This window comes from Hyperoodon ampullatus, assembly GCF_949752795.1.
Source record: "Hyperoodon ampullatus genome assembly, chromosome: 2".
Lineage (NCBI taxonomy): Eukaryota > Metazoa > Chordata > Mammalia > Artiodactyla > Ziphiidae > Hyperoodon > Hyperoodon ampullatus.
The window spans coordinates 37155955-37172432 of NC_136915.1; positions in this window are offsets into that span (position 1 = coordinate 37155955).

Sequence of the window (16478 nt, forward strand, 5' to 3'; positions counted from 1 at the left end):
GACTTCCTGTCCCAATGGGCAAAGGTCTACTTTTGACTCTCCAGGTGCCCAATTCTATAAAAGCTAAAAAATGAACACAGAACTGGGACAGGGTCCAATACCTTCATCATCTGTGTGAATGGCTTCAACCTTTCCCCTGACGGGGAGTCAACGTGGATCAGCACATGCTCCCCAACCTCACCCCAGCCAGGCATCCAGGATGGTCCTTCCCTATCCTGGTGGCACTCAGCTTGGGCTCCAGGCAGCGGGCTCGTTGTTATGTCACTAACTTGGACCAGAAGCTCTAGGCACACCAAACACAGCATGTACAGGCACAATGCTGCCATGCCCATGCTCAGGCTGGCCCCTGCCAGACACCTTCCCTCCTGTTCACCAGGTGAAATTCTACAAATCCTTTAGGAGCCTGCTTAAGTGTCACCTCTCCTCTGTAGCTTTTCCTGACACTGCCCCCACTCCACCCCAGAGTGAACAAACTGTCTCCTCTTTTGTGTTTTGTGCAGACTTCTACCAGTGTCCTTATCAACTCATTTGCTTACGTCTGTCAACCATGGGTTGGTTGGCCAGTTCCCTGAGGGGTTGGATGTGTTTCATCTACCCCTCTGTGCCCAGCACCTGGCGCGGTGCTCAGCTTGCGGGGAGTGTTGGTGGAATAGAGTTGAAGGGAAATGGGTAAGACTGAGGCCTTGGAATGAGGGGCCAGGTCAGCCGGAGAGATCTCTGTAGGAAGCCTCTGAGAGGCGAGGCGGGGCTGGTGAGCGGGAGGGGCAGACAGACGGGAGGGGCGGCCGTGCAGCTGCTGGTGTCTGCAGGTTCAATGCTGGATGGACGCAGACGGAAGAGCGGGGAGTTTTTGACAGGTCACAGGAGTGGAATCAACCTTCAGGGAGCCTCAAAGAATTCTCTTATGGGAGGAAAACGCGGGGTCAGATGCACAAGGATATTCACGCTCCATAGGGCCTGGTCCTAGGAAGGACTGGGGCCTTCTCTGGGTCCTCTCAAGGAGTCACTCTACTCCAAAGGCTGTTTTGTGCCACTCTGCCCCGCCTACAGCCACCTTCAAGGGCCACTTCCCACCCACAGGCCCAGGAAGCCACTGGAAGGCTAGAAAAGAGGAGGAAGAAGCTCTTCTTTGCCTATGTAAACCAGCCCTTGGCTACCTTAGGCCTTTGTCCTGGCCACCAGGTGCCCTGCATAACCTTCTCCCCAGGGCAGAGCCAGGTAGGGATGTGACTTGTGACCATTTCCCTTTGGTTAGTCACCCAGGCCGGCCTTCCTGCCTCTCACTGTTCCCTAAAGAGGTCCCTGCTTGTGGCTTTGGTCTTCTGGGGGCAGTCAGAACAGGGGGTGTGCTCCCTTAGAAGATCATACCCTTGTCTTCGCTTATCACACCCCTCCCTCCTAGCTGTACACTCTAGATTTGCTGTCCTCAAAGCTGTCCCTCTTCAGCTAACAGATAATAATGACAATGATGATAATAATGACAATGATGACAGTAATGACAGCAGATGGCATTATTTATTAAGAGCCACCTCACTGGTTGGGCATTACGCCCTCTGGTCAGGTGAGTAAACTGAGGACACTCCATCCTGGAACCTAAGTTCCAGGGTGTTATCCCTAAGCACTGCAAATGCAGCCCTTGTGGTCAGGGTGCTGACAGATTAGTGGAGAAAAGATTGCTTGGGGGCTGCTTCCAGGACAATGAGTTGGGTGTAAAGCTTTGCTGCTTCTCCTGCTTCTGCCATTTCTGTTAAACGGCCCCATCCATCCGTTCAAAAAGTATCACCTGAATGCCTACGATAGGCCAGGCCCTCTTCTAGGGGTTGGGCATCCACATTACCCAGGCACCAGGCCTGCCCCTAACCCATATATGGGCCACTATTGACAAGCTCTCCATCTGTGCCACGTGGGTCAGAGTCAGGTTAGCTTGTGATAGAGCTTGGACTCTGGGACTTGGAAGGATGAACTGGCTCTGCCACTCACTAGGTATGTGACTTCAAGCAAGTTACTTAACCTCTCTGAGCTTCAGTTTTCTCAATCTGGAAGACGGGGCTAATCATACTTCCTTTGTACATTCTGAAGTTTGTGTTTAATTTTCGACTCTACAAGTCCTCCACTTTTTCTTCCCCTCCAATCCATTAATCTTCCCAAAGTCCTAAAGCCCTGATTCCCTCCAACAGTTTTCCACAGGCAACAGGATACGGCCTAAATTGTTCAGCAGGCATTTAGGGCTGGCCACATGTCAATTCATTTACTCCGCAAATATTTATTTCGGGCTTGCTTTGGGCCAGATCTGTGCTGGGCACCAAGAACTCTTCAGTCTCTGCCCTCCTGCAGCTTACAGGCTGGTGGGGAAATGAATGAAACTGGTGACTCAAATGTGTATAATTAAAGCCTACAATAAAGGGTGCGAAAGTGAAAGATCTTCTTTACGAAAATCTACACCAGGGGGCCTGGCCTTGTCTGAGAGTTACAGAGGACTTTCCCGAGGAAGTGATGTTTAAGAGTCAGAGGGGGATGATTCGGCAACAGTGAGCAGAGAAGAGGAAGAGAGATTCAAGCAAATGAAATACTATATGCAAAGACTGTGAGGCTGAGGCTCAGAGAGTGAGGGAGAAAGTGGCCAAAGACAGAGGTGGAGAGAGAAGCAGGTTCGGGGTCTTTGGGGCCTCGGTTTTGGTCTTTATCCTGAGGGCAATGGCAGCTACTGAAGTCTTTAAAGCAGAGTTGTAACTGCGAGGAGGAGCAATTGGTGGAACGTGCATTTTGAAAACATCACCCCAGATTAGTGTGGAGAAAGGACTGGAGGGAGGGAAGAGGGGAGGAGAGGAAATCAATTAGGAATAGGCCAGGCCAGGGATGAGGGGGCTTGGCTCAGGAAGGTGATGCTGGGGTGGGGAGAGGTACAGAGATTTGAGAAAAATAAAGAACCTAAATTTGGTAGGAGACTTGGTGATGAATTGGACTTAGGGGGTGAGGGATAAGGAGGGGTCTCTGGTTTCTGTTGGTATAATAGGAAGAAGCCTGTGCTAGTCCCAGAGACAGGAACGCTGGGGATGCTGCAGGTTTGGAGTGGGGAGAGGATGAGCTGGGTTCGAGTTGCCTGTCAGCCACCCAAGGGAGCATGGGGAGAGGGTAGTCATAGGACCCAGCCCACCTTTACTGTCTCATTGCTCAGTCTTCCTTTCCTCCAAACAGGACTGTCAGGTCAATCAATTTTAAGGGTCCATCTGGGCCAAGCCCTGGAGTCCTCGCTGGGGATGGGAAGGTGACAGGTTCTTTCCTGGCCTTCAAGGACCTCACAGTTTAGGAGAGATAGTGGAGGAAACATAATCTCCATTCACTGTGACAGAGGAAGTGGAGGGGCTGTGAGAGTGGGGGAGGGCCCTAGTTCTGCCTAGATTCAAGGTCGGCTACCTGCAGCCACTGGCGACCACCTGCGGCCACGTGGGACTATTCAGCATCCCCAGAGGGTTCTTGTCTTCATGCCTTTGCTTAGGCAGTTCCCTCTTCCTTGAGCACCCTTGTCCCCATATCTATCTGTATATACCCCACCCGTCTTCAAAACCTGTCCCAATGTCATTATCGTCAAGAAGCCTTCCTTTCTCCTCCCATTTGCAGTCAATCTTTAAAATGCTACTACCGGTTACCCCCAAAGCACGCTGTGTACATCTGATTAATATGCTCCTCACACGTAGCCGCTATGGCATGGTTACTTGTGTCCCAATCTGCCTTCCCCACCAGCTGGAGAGATCATCCAGGGCAGAGGTGTGATTCTTCTGTGTCCCCAGAGCTGGGCACTGAGCCTCAGTCGCAGTGTAGGCCGAGTAAGGGGGCGTTTTCTCTGCGGTCCTTGGAAACATTTGGGCATGCTCAGTGTCGCTCTTTAGTCCCTTCCTAGAACCAGTCCCCTCACCCACTATCCTCCAATCTTCTGACGCTCCCTCACTTTGGGGTTCTTTAACCTCTCAGGTCCTTCTCTCCTTCTCCACTCCTCGCTCGCCAGCCTTTATCTTCTAGCGGCCGCAGCATCAGGCTTGTTTCGGCAAAGAAACAGACCTAGGCTTTGTGCGGGAGCTGTCAGAGAGCTGAGGACGCGGCTCCTTTAAGAGTGACCAGCGAGGGGGCGTGGCCTGCGGAGTACAGACCCGAAAGGGGGCGCGGCTCCTTTAAGAAACAGCCGGCAGGCTGAGAAGAGGCCCTGGAACGGCAGGAAGAGGCGAGGTCGCTTTCGGAGCTGTAGCACCGCCTGGAGCGCCCAGATTCCTCGAAGCGGGGCGCGTCCGCCTTAATCGGGGTGCGAGGTGTCGGGGGTGGGCGTTACATCAGCCGCCACGTGTGGGCCTCTCAGCTGGTGTGGAGGCGGCAGCCCCGCCCCCGGTCCCTGCCGTGGAAAAGTACCCGGGCGCCCAGGTCCCCGCCCCTTGCCCCGCCCCCGAGCCAGCTCAGGCCCCTCCCGGCCCTCCGGGAAAGCCCCCTCCCGCCCGGCCCCGGCCCCGGCCCCGCCACCTGCTCCCGCGGGCCGTGGCTGCGGGGTGCGGGGCGCCGGCTGGGAGTGGGCGCCCCAGGCTGCTAGGCCCCTGCCCTCACCTGCGGCCGCCTGGGCCCGCCCTACGCGCACCGGGAATGAAGGTTGGGCTGGGGAGGGCGCGGGTTACAACCCCCAAAGAACAACGCGGCCGTAGCCCCTTCCCAAAGCCGTGGCCGGGAGCCGAGGACAACAGCCCGAGGGCACCGAGACTCCCTGGCGCGGCTTCCCAGGACCTGCTGGCGCGCGGGAACCCTCAACCGGCCGCCGAGTGGGCGGGCAGATAGTGAGGCAGGCCGGCTGGAGGGGCCAGATAGGCAGCTTGGCCGGCCAGCGGCCGGCAGGGAGATGGAGAGCAGGAGCCCGCACGAGGGGCGCAGACACCCGGCCCACCGGTTCCCGGCGCCCGCAGGCCCCAGGCGCGCCGACCCACTGGCGCCTCAGACAGAAGCTCTGGTTCCGGCGCTGCCGGCACAGCCCCGCTCCCGCAGCCCCGGACCGAACCGGCGTCGGTACGCAGCTCCCCCTCCTCCAGGAGCGCCCCCCGCCCCGCGCCGCGTTCCCTCCCGCTTCTGCTCCTTGGTGACAGCGGTGACACCCAGACGCTCGCACCTACCCCGACCTTTCCGACGAGACAGACATCCCTGTACGTGCACCCACACTCTTACCCCCAGATGCCCGCATGCATGCGCGATCACACACACACACACACACACACACACACACACACGCGCGCACACGCACGCTCGCCCGCCCGCTGGTCCTGGGGCTCAGCCCCGCGTAGCCACCAAACACCCAGACCGACGGCGGGACAGACAGAGGCGCGGGCGGCAGCGCCCCCTTCCCCCAGGCTCCTTACCATGCTGCAGCCCCCGGCCCAGGCTTGCCGGGTCCGCACCGCGGTGCGCCCAGGTGGCTTTCTTAAAGGGAAAGTTGCATCAGCCTCCTGAGGCTCAGTGCCGCCGCGAGTCCGCCCGCCCCGCCGCGCCGCTCGCCGCTCCTCCTGAGCTTGTTGTGTTTTGGTTTCAGGGAGGCGGGGGCCAAGAGTTTGGTGAAAGTTTGGAGAGTGGAGAAGGCTTGGGCGATCTAGCCAAGTCCCTCCCCTCTCTGAACAGCTCCCCTGGCCTCCCTGCGCCCCCCCCATCTCATCCCCACCCCCGGACGACTTCTCAGGCTCCTCCTCCCAGGGAATAAAATTACAAGTTGCTCCTGCTTTCAGATGATTGATCCCCACGAACCCCTGGGAGTGGGCTCCGCAAAGGAGCCCCCTTCTCCGCCCCTGCCTTGCTGCCCTTCAGCTGGGGCCCTTGGAGGAAGCAGATGTCCCCTTCGGGCTAGGCTGGAATGGAGCCAGAACGCCTGGGGCACTTGGGGGGCTGGAGCTGGAGTTAGCCTGCCAGGCCCCCGGCCTTCTGCGCCTGCGTTCCCCCTAGAGAGAAGTCAGAGCAAATTCCATTCCCTTTGAGCAGTGCCGCTAGGGACTGTGGGCACAGCTGGGTAAGGCCTGGGTCCTACTCCTTGGAACTGGAGGGCTGGGGGTCCTTTCTCCATGGACCCTCCTTTGACCACTGGTTTGGTCAACCCTACATTGGCCATTGTGTTACAAGTGCTGCAGTCGCCAACCTGGGCCCCCTCTTCTCTCCCTGGGGAGACATACCGGGGTTCCAATTCCAGCTAATGGAGACTTTGCCAAAGGGAGCTTTGCTGAGCCTCAGTTTCCTTGCTGCAAAATAGACAAAACACATTGCTCCAGGCTGCCCCTGAGCAGCAAGCCTTGGCAGTTGGTAGAAAGGGGCTCCCACAATTGCTTACCTTGAGAGCCACCAGCTTTCAAGGAGAAGGGCCGGTTAGTATTGGCTGTCAGGGAACAGTTGTTGTCCCCAGCATCTGCTCAGGAAGGGGACCAGTCTCTTCTCAGCACCCTGAGTCTGTCCTCACTGTTGTCTGGCCAGGAAACCAGTTTTATTTGTTCCCTGGGGATAGTCAGCCTCCAAGAAGCTGATTCACATATGCCAAACTTGCACAAGATCAATTGACAAGTGAGATTCCACTTTATTAATTTACAATCAGAGGCACTGAACAAGATAGCAGGTATCAGGCACAGATACTTCCTGCCAAGGAGTGCTCTCAGGCCACACACAGTCCATTCCACCAGGCTTCTCCAGGGCCCTACCAACTCAGAACTTATAACCTATTCACAGTAGAGACTTGATCAGATCTGGGAAGATCTGGAGACATTATTCTTGTCAGCAAGTTTATTTTCATTTTTACTCTGTCCCCAAACCTAGCAGGTACAGCATGTTTGTGATTTATATTCTCCTATGAACGGATTACAGGTGTCTTATGTGTATGTGTGGCCTCTTCCTGAGCAGTCTGTTGCTCATGTGCCCCCCTGCCCCTGTGGACTTGAGTAGGTGGATCTGTGTTTGTGAGTGACTGTGTGCACTGCAGCAGCTCTGTGTAGTGGTGTGTGTTTGTGTGTGCAACTCTGGGGGCTGGGCTCCTGTGATCCAGGCCCCACCCCCTCGCCTGTCCTGCTAGGACATAAAGTCTGTGGCTGGTCTCTCCCTCCCTCCCTCCCTCCCCCTGGGGCTTGTCAAAAAGGGCCACCACACAGGGAAGGCAGGATGGAGGCTGTTGAAAGATCCCCCATGGAGTGGAGTGGGGACAAGGAAGAGTGGGACAGTGGCCTCCTTTCCCCTTGAAGCAGTAGACTGGGGGTCAAGGGGCCCTGAGAAGAGGGCACTGAGGGTCAGTGGAGCTTCTGGGATCGACCTGGCCACCTCACCCTAAGGACTCCATATGAAGGGAGGGAGGCTCAGGATGCTCACAGCCAGGCCCTGGGGAGGCTCTCAGAACCTGGGGCTGGTGGTGGGGTGGGGTGGGGTGGAAGAAGAGAGGGGGAGGGGTGCTCAGGGTTCAGCCCTCTGAGGCTCTATCAGGGAGAAAGAGCATTTGGGATTAATCTGGGGGCAGGGAGGCAGCCTCACACTTTAGCCCATGGGGTGGGGGAAAGAGATTTTCCCTGGGGGTGTTTGGGAAAGTTGGAGGTATTGCCCACATGGGTTTTGCTAGACAGATGACATAACACAAATCATATCTGCATACATATAGAGAGATTGATAGATGTGTGTATTTTACACATCTTGATCTAGAAAGGGCTTCAGGCAGCTACACAGTGAGTTGAATCCTGAGGAAAAGCTTGTGAGAAAGATTCTGGTTTGAAAAACCGTCTCCACGAGTCAGGGACTGAAGCGGCTGTTTTTTTCCAACCAGAATGAGGCCCCAAGGGAGGCAGGTTTGGGCCTAGTCCAGGTCAGAGCTGGGATGGCCTTCATCCCCTCCCGTGAGCTCCCCGCCCTGGGCCACTGGCCCACAGGTTGGGAAGGGCATGGCCAGCCTGGGCCACTGTGAGGAGAGTAGAGGGCTCAGGCCAGAGCACAGAGAGAAGGACTGATGGAGTCAGACATCTCGCTGGCTTGCTTCTTCCTGGGGCAGGGCAGTAAGAGGACAGGCAGCAGCCGGGGCCCACCCACTGTGGGCTAAGGCGTGTCTCAGGAGCCTCTAGTTGCAGTGCAATTTCCTGGGAGGGCTGGGCCCAGCGTCAGATCCCCTGGTGCTGACTGGTGTCACTTATCGTCATCAGCCTGCAGGAGCAAGGCCTCTGTTGAGCCACAGGGAGTGTGCTTAGGTGTATGTCTGGTGGGATTAGGGATAAGGGCAGACGTGGGCCACTTCTAGAAGGCACTGTAGGAGCTGGCAACACTGACCACCTTGGTGGAGGGGTGCTGAGGGACCCTGCTGAGAAGTTGGGGGAAGGTGGACATTGCTTTGAGTTACAGCCTGGCCTGACCAGGCTCGGAGCCCCAGCCTCAGGAGCTGCAGAAGCCCACCTGGGCTCTGCTCTCAGATTCTTCCTCCCTTGAACTTGGAGCCTAGTGGTCAGTGCCTGGCACCTTCCCTGCCCTGTCCCAATGCAAGGGAGCAAGCTAGGTTGGTTCCAGATCCAAGAGCTGTCTCTGGGGCTTCACGTGCCCTTCAGGCCATCCTGTTGTGCTTTCTCTGGCCCTGGTTCAGGGGGCAGCATGAGCCAATTACAGGAATCAGAGCAGGGTTCCAGGCTGGACCTCAGCAGCTGCAGGTAAAATTAGGCATACAGACTGGAAACATTGACTTTGGCCTGTCTGGGGTACAGCCCTGATGTCCAGAGCATTCAATGTCCAGATTCCTAAATACCTTAGACCTCCCAAAATCCAGAATTCCCAATGCCAAGGGTGCCAGAGCTCCCAACACCGCAGAGAACCCCAAACCCAGAGTTCCAGCACCCAGAGCCCCCTAATGCCCAGGGCACCTAATGTCTAGACCACGGATGTTCCTAACATCCAACTCTCAAAGTGCCAGTGTCCCAAGTCACTGGAAAGGAATGTGGAGGGGAGGGAGCGGTGGCTCTGATGACCCAGGTCCCTTCAGTGACTGACATTGCCTTAGGAGTGGCCATCATGGAAGCTGGGGCCTGGGGTGGTGCTGGAAGCAGCTTGATGATCCCATCCTGTCCTGAGGAGGGATGGAGACTGGCGGCTTTTCCTCTAGTCCCTTCCCACCCCGGTCACATGACCTGTGTAATTGCACGTCCGTCCACTTACTCACCACGTATGAATGTACATCTACACTGTGCTGGGAACTGTGCTGATTTCTAGGAACTCAGTCCTGAGAGAAAAGGAGTTCCTGCTCTCCTATATGGGATGTGCGACCATGTGCCTATGTCACCTGCCCATGTGGGGCAACACGTCTCTGTCTGTGACCCATGTGTGGCCACAGGCTTGGCTGTGAGAATGAATGGCTGCTGGCGTGTGATAATGTGGATGTGAGGCCGTGAGCACAGACTGTCAACAAGTTGACATATCTGACTGTCACAGCGGGTCTGACTCTGTCCATCCATCTGGCCATCCTTATGATCCCTCCCTGCCTCACTGCTGAGGAGATGTAAAGCCCCCTCTTCCCCAGGATCGGGCCTCCCTGTGGGGAGCAGGGGGCTGATTCAGAGCTAGAGGCTGACACCCAGAGCCACCCTGTAGAGGGACGGGAGATTCCTCCCACTGCCCCTGCCCCCGCTGGACCCAGAGCCTCTTTAGATTGGGAGGAGTGGCTATAAGTGGAGCAGCCAACACCAAAAATAGCCATCTACCCTGGGGAGGATCCTGTGACACCACCCCGTCTTCCCAGTCCAGCCCAACCCGGCTTGCTGACCTGGAGCCTGGGTAAGGCTCCTGTCTGACTCCACTCCTCCTGTCTGAGTAACCCCTTCAGACTTGAAGGAGGGACAAAGCCATGATGTGACTACAAATGATGACATCATAGGGAGTTAGGACAGTATGGGGCGTGACACAGGGCCCCTCGCGCATGGGTGGTGTATGGCAGCCCGAGTGGGTGGGGCTCCACCTGCTGGCAGCACCCCACAACTCCCAGCAGCTGAGGATGGATAAGGCTGTACTGGGGGCCCTGCCTTATCAGTTTCCCCCATGTGTCTGATAAGCCTCTTACCGTGGGCTAGCTCAGGGAGCAGGCTGGAAGAGGGAAAAGGGTCATTTGGGGCTGGCTGAGCTCCAGGGCAGACAGCCGGGGTCAGGGAGCCCTGGCAGAGCCCCAGGAAGGGGGTGGGAGGGGTCCCTGGGAGGGCGATGGCTGCCTGCATCCTTATCCCAGGTCTTCCACTTAATAGCCAGGTAAAGTGGAACCTCGGTTTCCTCAAAATTCCTCAACAGGAAATATCAATGTGACCATCAATCATAGTGTTGTTGTGAGGATTAAATACAGGTGAAGTGGGCACAGAAGAGGGCCTGGTACCTAGTAGGTGCTTATCCTCCTTCCTAGGTGAGATCAGGGTCCTACCTACGAGGTACCCATTTGGCCCAGCAGCACACCTGGCTGGCCTAGGCCTTGCTGGGGTTTCCAGAATCTGTGCAGGCCCATCCCCAGCCCCAGCCCCACACCTTCCCAGTCTGCGCTTGCCTCCAGACTCCCCTGGAATCCTGGACCTTCTGGCAGGGTTTCTTCCGGCGCCCCCCACTGACATCTTGGAACCCTGGTGCCCTCTGGTGACAAAAGCCATACATGGCAGTTACAGCCCTATCCCTAGGGCACATCTGGCCAGACAAGGTGCTGTCCCTTGTCTGGTTATTTTATGTCTTCCTCACATCATGTTTACAAGGTAGAGATTATCTCCATTTTCTAGAACTAAGGCTCAGGCAGGTTAAATAATTTGCCCAAAGTGAAAGAACTAAAAAGTGGTAGAACCTGAACTTGAACCCAGGTTGGCTGGTCTCTACAACCTATGCTCTCACCTTGCGAACAGTATGCACACAAGGTCACATGGTGACCCAGTCGGTGTTTATGTGCCGTACTGACAATTTGAGTGCAACTATGATTGGGTGTGTGCTCATTGAAATTCTTCAACTGTGAATACAAAATCGTGTGACTTGTTTTTGAGCACAATGAGGTTGGGTGTTTGACTATGGGGACTTTTTGTGTGGCTTTAGTGTGGCCGTATGATCTTATTGTGTGAGTGTAACCATGGTTAGGCTCGTCATTTATGCCATGTGAGATTAGCCATGGCAAAGTCTAGCTCTGTGTGTGTGTGTGTGTGAGAGAGAGAGAGAGAGAGAAAGAGAGACTGTTGTGGACGGGTGTGTGGCTAGCTAGAGAGACTGTGTGGGGGAAGGTGACCGAGGGCCCTGAGTTCCCAGCACCACTCGCTTTTGCGGTCCCAGGATTGTATCTGCTCACCATGACACGCATGATGGATGGCTTCACATGCTTGATACACTCCCATGGGCCTCCCGGTTCTTAATCCTCCCCTCTCCCTGACTTTTTTTGGAGGAAGTAAAGCAAATAGTACCACAAATGGAGCTAGCTTTCATTTTTTCCATAGGATATTTGTGAGAGCATTTTATAAACCTTTGAGTGATAACTCCAAAAAAAAAATCATTTAAAAAGAAAAGTAGGGGCTTCCCTGGTGGCGCAGTGGTTGAGAGTCCGCCTGCCGATGCAGGGGACACGGGTTTGTGCCCCGATCCGGGAGGATCCCACATGCCGCGGAGCGGCTGGGCCCGTGAGCCATGGCCGCTGAGCCTGTGCATCCGGAGCCTGTGCTCCGCAACGGGAGAGGCCACAACAGTGAGAGGCCCGCGTACCGCAAAAAAAAAAAAGAAAAGTAAATATGGCTATTCTAATTCTTTAATTTGAATTCGAGTGTCAGTTCTTATTCATTTTCCGGGTGTTGTTCACAAATCCCTGGGGGTCTCCAAGACACTTCCAGGGGATCCACAAGGCAAAAACGTTGTTCATAATACTAATAAATTGTTCTTTGCCATTTTCACTTGGTTGATCTTTGTGCTGATGATGCAAGAACATCAGTGGGTAGAATTGGTGGCACCCAAGTAGGAATCAAGGCGTGGCTCCCAACTGTACCAGCAGTCTCTGTATTTTTCTCTGCCACTATGCATGCACAGTACAAAAATAAAAAGAGAGAAAGAAAAAGGGCTGGTTTCACTGTTGATAAAGCAACAAAATTATTAATTTTATTAAATCGCAACTCTTTTTAAAAAAAATTTATTTATTTTTATTTTATTTTTTTATTTATTTTTGGCTGCATTGGATCTTTTTTGCTGAGTGCAGGCTTTCTCTAGTTGCAGTGAGCGGGGGCTACTCTTCTTTGTGTTGCGCGGGCTTCTCACTGTGGTGGCTTCTCTTGTTGCGGAGCATGGGCTCTAGGCGTGTGGGCTTCAGTAGTTGTGGCTCATGGACTCTAGAGCACAGGCTCAGTAGTTGTGGCACGTGGGCTCAGTAGTTGTGGCTCGCAGGCTCTAGAGTGCAGGCTCAGTAGTGCACGGGCTTAGTTGTGGTGCACGGGCTTAGTTGCTCCGCGGCATGTGGGATCTTCCCGGACAAGGGCTTGAACCCCTGTCCCCTGCACTGGCAGGCGGATTCTTAACCACTGCGCCACCAGGGAAGCCCTAAATCTCAACTCTTGAGTATGTCTTTTTAATATTTTGTGTGGCAAAGGAGAAGTATGCATACTGAAGTATGATAGTTATCTCCAGGAAAAGCACTCAAAAAGATTTTGAGTTGTGAGCCAAAAGTCACTTTTCTCACTGAATGACTATTTTCACTTAAAAGAACACATGACAAGAAAAGTTATTCAGACTTGGGTATTTGGCATGATTTTCTCAAAAGTGAATGAAATGAGCCTGTCACTTCAAGGGAAGGAAACTATTAGTGTTTGTGGCCAGTGATACAATTAGAGCTTTCAAGTGAAAATTAGAATTTCGAAAACTTCCGTCTGCTACAGTGAGTTTGAAAGCTTCCCAAGTTTGATGAGATTGGTAATGACATTAATGAATGTATGGGCTTTTTTGTTTCTTGGATTTTTGTTTTGTTGGTTGGTTGGTTGGTTGCTGGTTGGTGTGTATAATGAAATGTGTCAACATTTGGAAGATCTGATAACTCAGTGAACCAATATTTTCCAAATGACCAGGGTATGATGTTACAGAATCATGCATGGATGAAAGAACCATTCAAAATGCGAGACAGACCAATGGACTTTAATATAACAGAGTATAAACAGTTCATTGATATAGTTTCAGATTCCACACTGTCACTAACCTTTAAGAAACGACACCTGTTGAGTTTTGGTGTAGTATCAAAGAGGAAAGCCACAGTAAACTGAAAAGGCTATTAAACGACTTCTCCCTTTTCCAACTACATACATTGTGAGGCTGAGTTTCCTTCACATCTTTCAACCAAAACCATTTAACGCAACAGATTGAAAGCAGAAGCAGATATGAGAATCAATATGAATCAGTATGAATGTCAATAGATAAAACTCAAACAAAACTTTTGGGTCCTCAATTATTTTTAAGTGTAAAGGGTCCTGAGACCAAAAAGTTTGAGAACAGCTAAATTAGAGTTTTACTTAAAAAAAAGACACAACTGTATTTAAAAACCTGCTAAGAAACTAGATCTTAATTGTCCCTAGAAGAAATAATAATTATGGGACATGATAGAAGTGTTAGCTAACGCTGCAATGGCAATCACATTGCAATATATAAATGTATTGAATTAATATGCGGTCCATCTTAAACTTACCCAAAGTTATATGTTAATTATATCTCAGTTTTTTAAAAGGAGACTTTTTAAATTGTTATTATTAATGTATTATACTATTGGAGAATAAGCTTATTTTACTGCTTCCATCACAATGCATATAAGCCACAGATTTTCAGCATATTCAGTGTGATTGGTGACATTTTCTCTCCCTTGTGGGATGTGCACCTTGTCACCTTCTCCCCACACAGCCTGGTCTTCCTTCATGAGAAGAAAAATTGATCCCTCAGTAGCTACTGCTTCCAGGACCAGTGACGCAGGCCAGCAGGCTGGCTAGGCTCTTTGTAATTACTGGTGCTCCTGCTCATCCTGTCTCTCCTGTTTCTAAGCACACTTTTTTTTTTTTTTTTTTTTTTTTTTTTGCGCTACACGGGCTTCTCACTGTTGTGGCCTCTTCCATTGCGGAGCACAGGCTCCGGACGCGCAGGTCCAGCTGCCACGGCTCACAGGCCCAGCCGCTCCGCGGCATGTGGGATCACCCCCGGACCAGGGCACGAACCCACGTCCCCTGCATCGGCAGGCGGACTCCCAACCACTGCGCCACCAGGGAAGCCCTCTAAGCACACTTTTTAAAAAGCCATTATTTGTTGAGTACTGTGTTAACAACTTTATATTCATTTTCTCGTTTAATCCTCACAATGATTCTACAGGCTAGAAACTATGATTCTCATTTTATAGGTAAGAAACTCAACCTCGGAAAGGTTAGGAGAAGACTTTAGGAATGTAAGTGACCTTAAACCCCTTTTAATTTATACATTCAAAAAGTTATTCACCTAAAATTTAGTACTTTAATAATTGTTCTTAGTAACAAATTACCGCTGAAGGGAGACACCAGCACAGATCCATACCTAAGCCTCACCTGAGCCTCCACCTTTGGGTCCTTGCCCCTGAGATCCCACTGAAGCCCATGTTATGTTGAGGGCATGTCTGAGCCCTAGTACTGATGTCTTGCCTGGATTGTTTCCAGAAGCTTTATGCACAGCCTTCACACCCCCATCTCCACCCCCACCCCCCATCCTCTCCACCGGCATCTCTCTGAGCCCTTACCTGGGGCAACATGCTTGAGCTCTTCACCTGATCTTACATACCTGAGCCCTTTGATCAGTCATCACACCAAAACCCCTCTCCTGGTGTTGAAATATGGGTGGATTCAGACTCCAGGGCCGCCCCTTTCAGGGAGCAGCAGAGGAAGTGGAAGCTGGAGGGTGAGGGCAGTGGGTAGAGACAGGGTGTGAGCTGAGAGAAGCAGGAATGGAGAGGAACCCTGGGCTCTCAGCCCCCAGCCACGGTCAGGAACGTTCCCAGACAGTGCTGACCTCTCACCCCAACCTGCTTCAGCTCAGGATCCACTGCCCCCACCGCCCCCACTTCAAGGACCAGCAGCTGCCTCTGGAGCAACTGGGGCATCACCATAGCAACCAGACCAGGCCAGGATGGGGGTGGGGTGGGGCTGCTTTAAAGTCTTTTGTGGCTTCAAAACATAGGCCTGATCCTCTCATCTTGGTCATGTTCAGGGGCCCTGTGGATTGGGGGATCCAGGCAAGTAGGGACCATCTGCTCCCCACCATGTCTCTCAACTCAGGGAAGGATGTTTCTCTGGTCTCAACAAGATCCTTCCCGACACAATCCAGTGGGAAATTCAAGCTCTCTGTCCCACTCCCCCCACCGCCCCAACACTCTAGATGCTGGCGAACGTCTCCTCCTGGCATTCTGGTGGCAGAGCTGGAAGGGAGGCAGGGGGGGTCTGACCTCTTGCCTCCGCCCCCCTGGCCTGTGATGTATTAGGGATGAGATCTTGTCAATTGAGTACCTGACGGGAGGAGTCGAGGAGTGACTGTGGGGATGAGGGCTGCTCAGGGCTTGGTGACCTAGACAGAGGCCTTGTGTGGTGATTAGCTGTCACGCTGGCTCTAAGCTCCTTACCCTCAGACTCTAGCCTCCCCCGCCCCAGGTCTAATCCAGAGGTGGGGGGAAGGGCCCTGATGGGTCTCCAGAGACATATTTAGCATAACCAGCTGTGGCCCTGGGGGGATGGGCCTCTCTCTGTCCCTGTCTCCGTGAGTCTCTCTGCTTCTGTGGGCTTCTCTGCCCCTCCCTGCCTCTGTGTCTCGGTTTCCCCGTCTCCGCGTGTATTTTGTGCCTTGTCTCTGTGAAGAGCTCTGCGGCCCTGACTCCGTGAATCTCTGGTTGGTGACACAGGGCATGGACACCACTAGGTAATGGGCTACACAGATCTCAGTGACAGGACTGTGGGTGACAGGAAGTCTTGGGGACACAGACTGGTAGGTGACATGAGGTCTTAGACAACACGGTCTCAGTGGCAATGCATTGTGGGTGACCCAGGTTTGGGGGACGTTGGGTTGTTTGTATTTGACACACAGATTGGGTGACCCTGAGTTGTGGCTAACACAGGATCTGGGAGACTCGACGATAGCAATGCAAAATGAATTTGGAGGCAGTAGAGCGACAGCAATGGTTCTCAACTGGGGCAATTTGCCCCTTCCGTCCCGGGACATTTGGCTGTGCCTAGAGACACTTTTGATGGTCACAAGTGAGGGAAGATATGCTACTGGCATGTAGCGTGTAGAGGCCGGGGATACTGCTCCATATTCCACGTGCACAGGCCGGTCCCCCACAATAAAGAACCGTCAGGCCCAAATGCAGTGAACGAACTCTGAAGCCCAACTGCTCAGGTTGAAATCCCAGCTCTTGCCCTCTGCAACCTTGGGCAAATTTTCTCAGGTCTAACATGGAGTACCCAGGCAGTATCCTTCTGAGGTTATTGGGATTG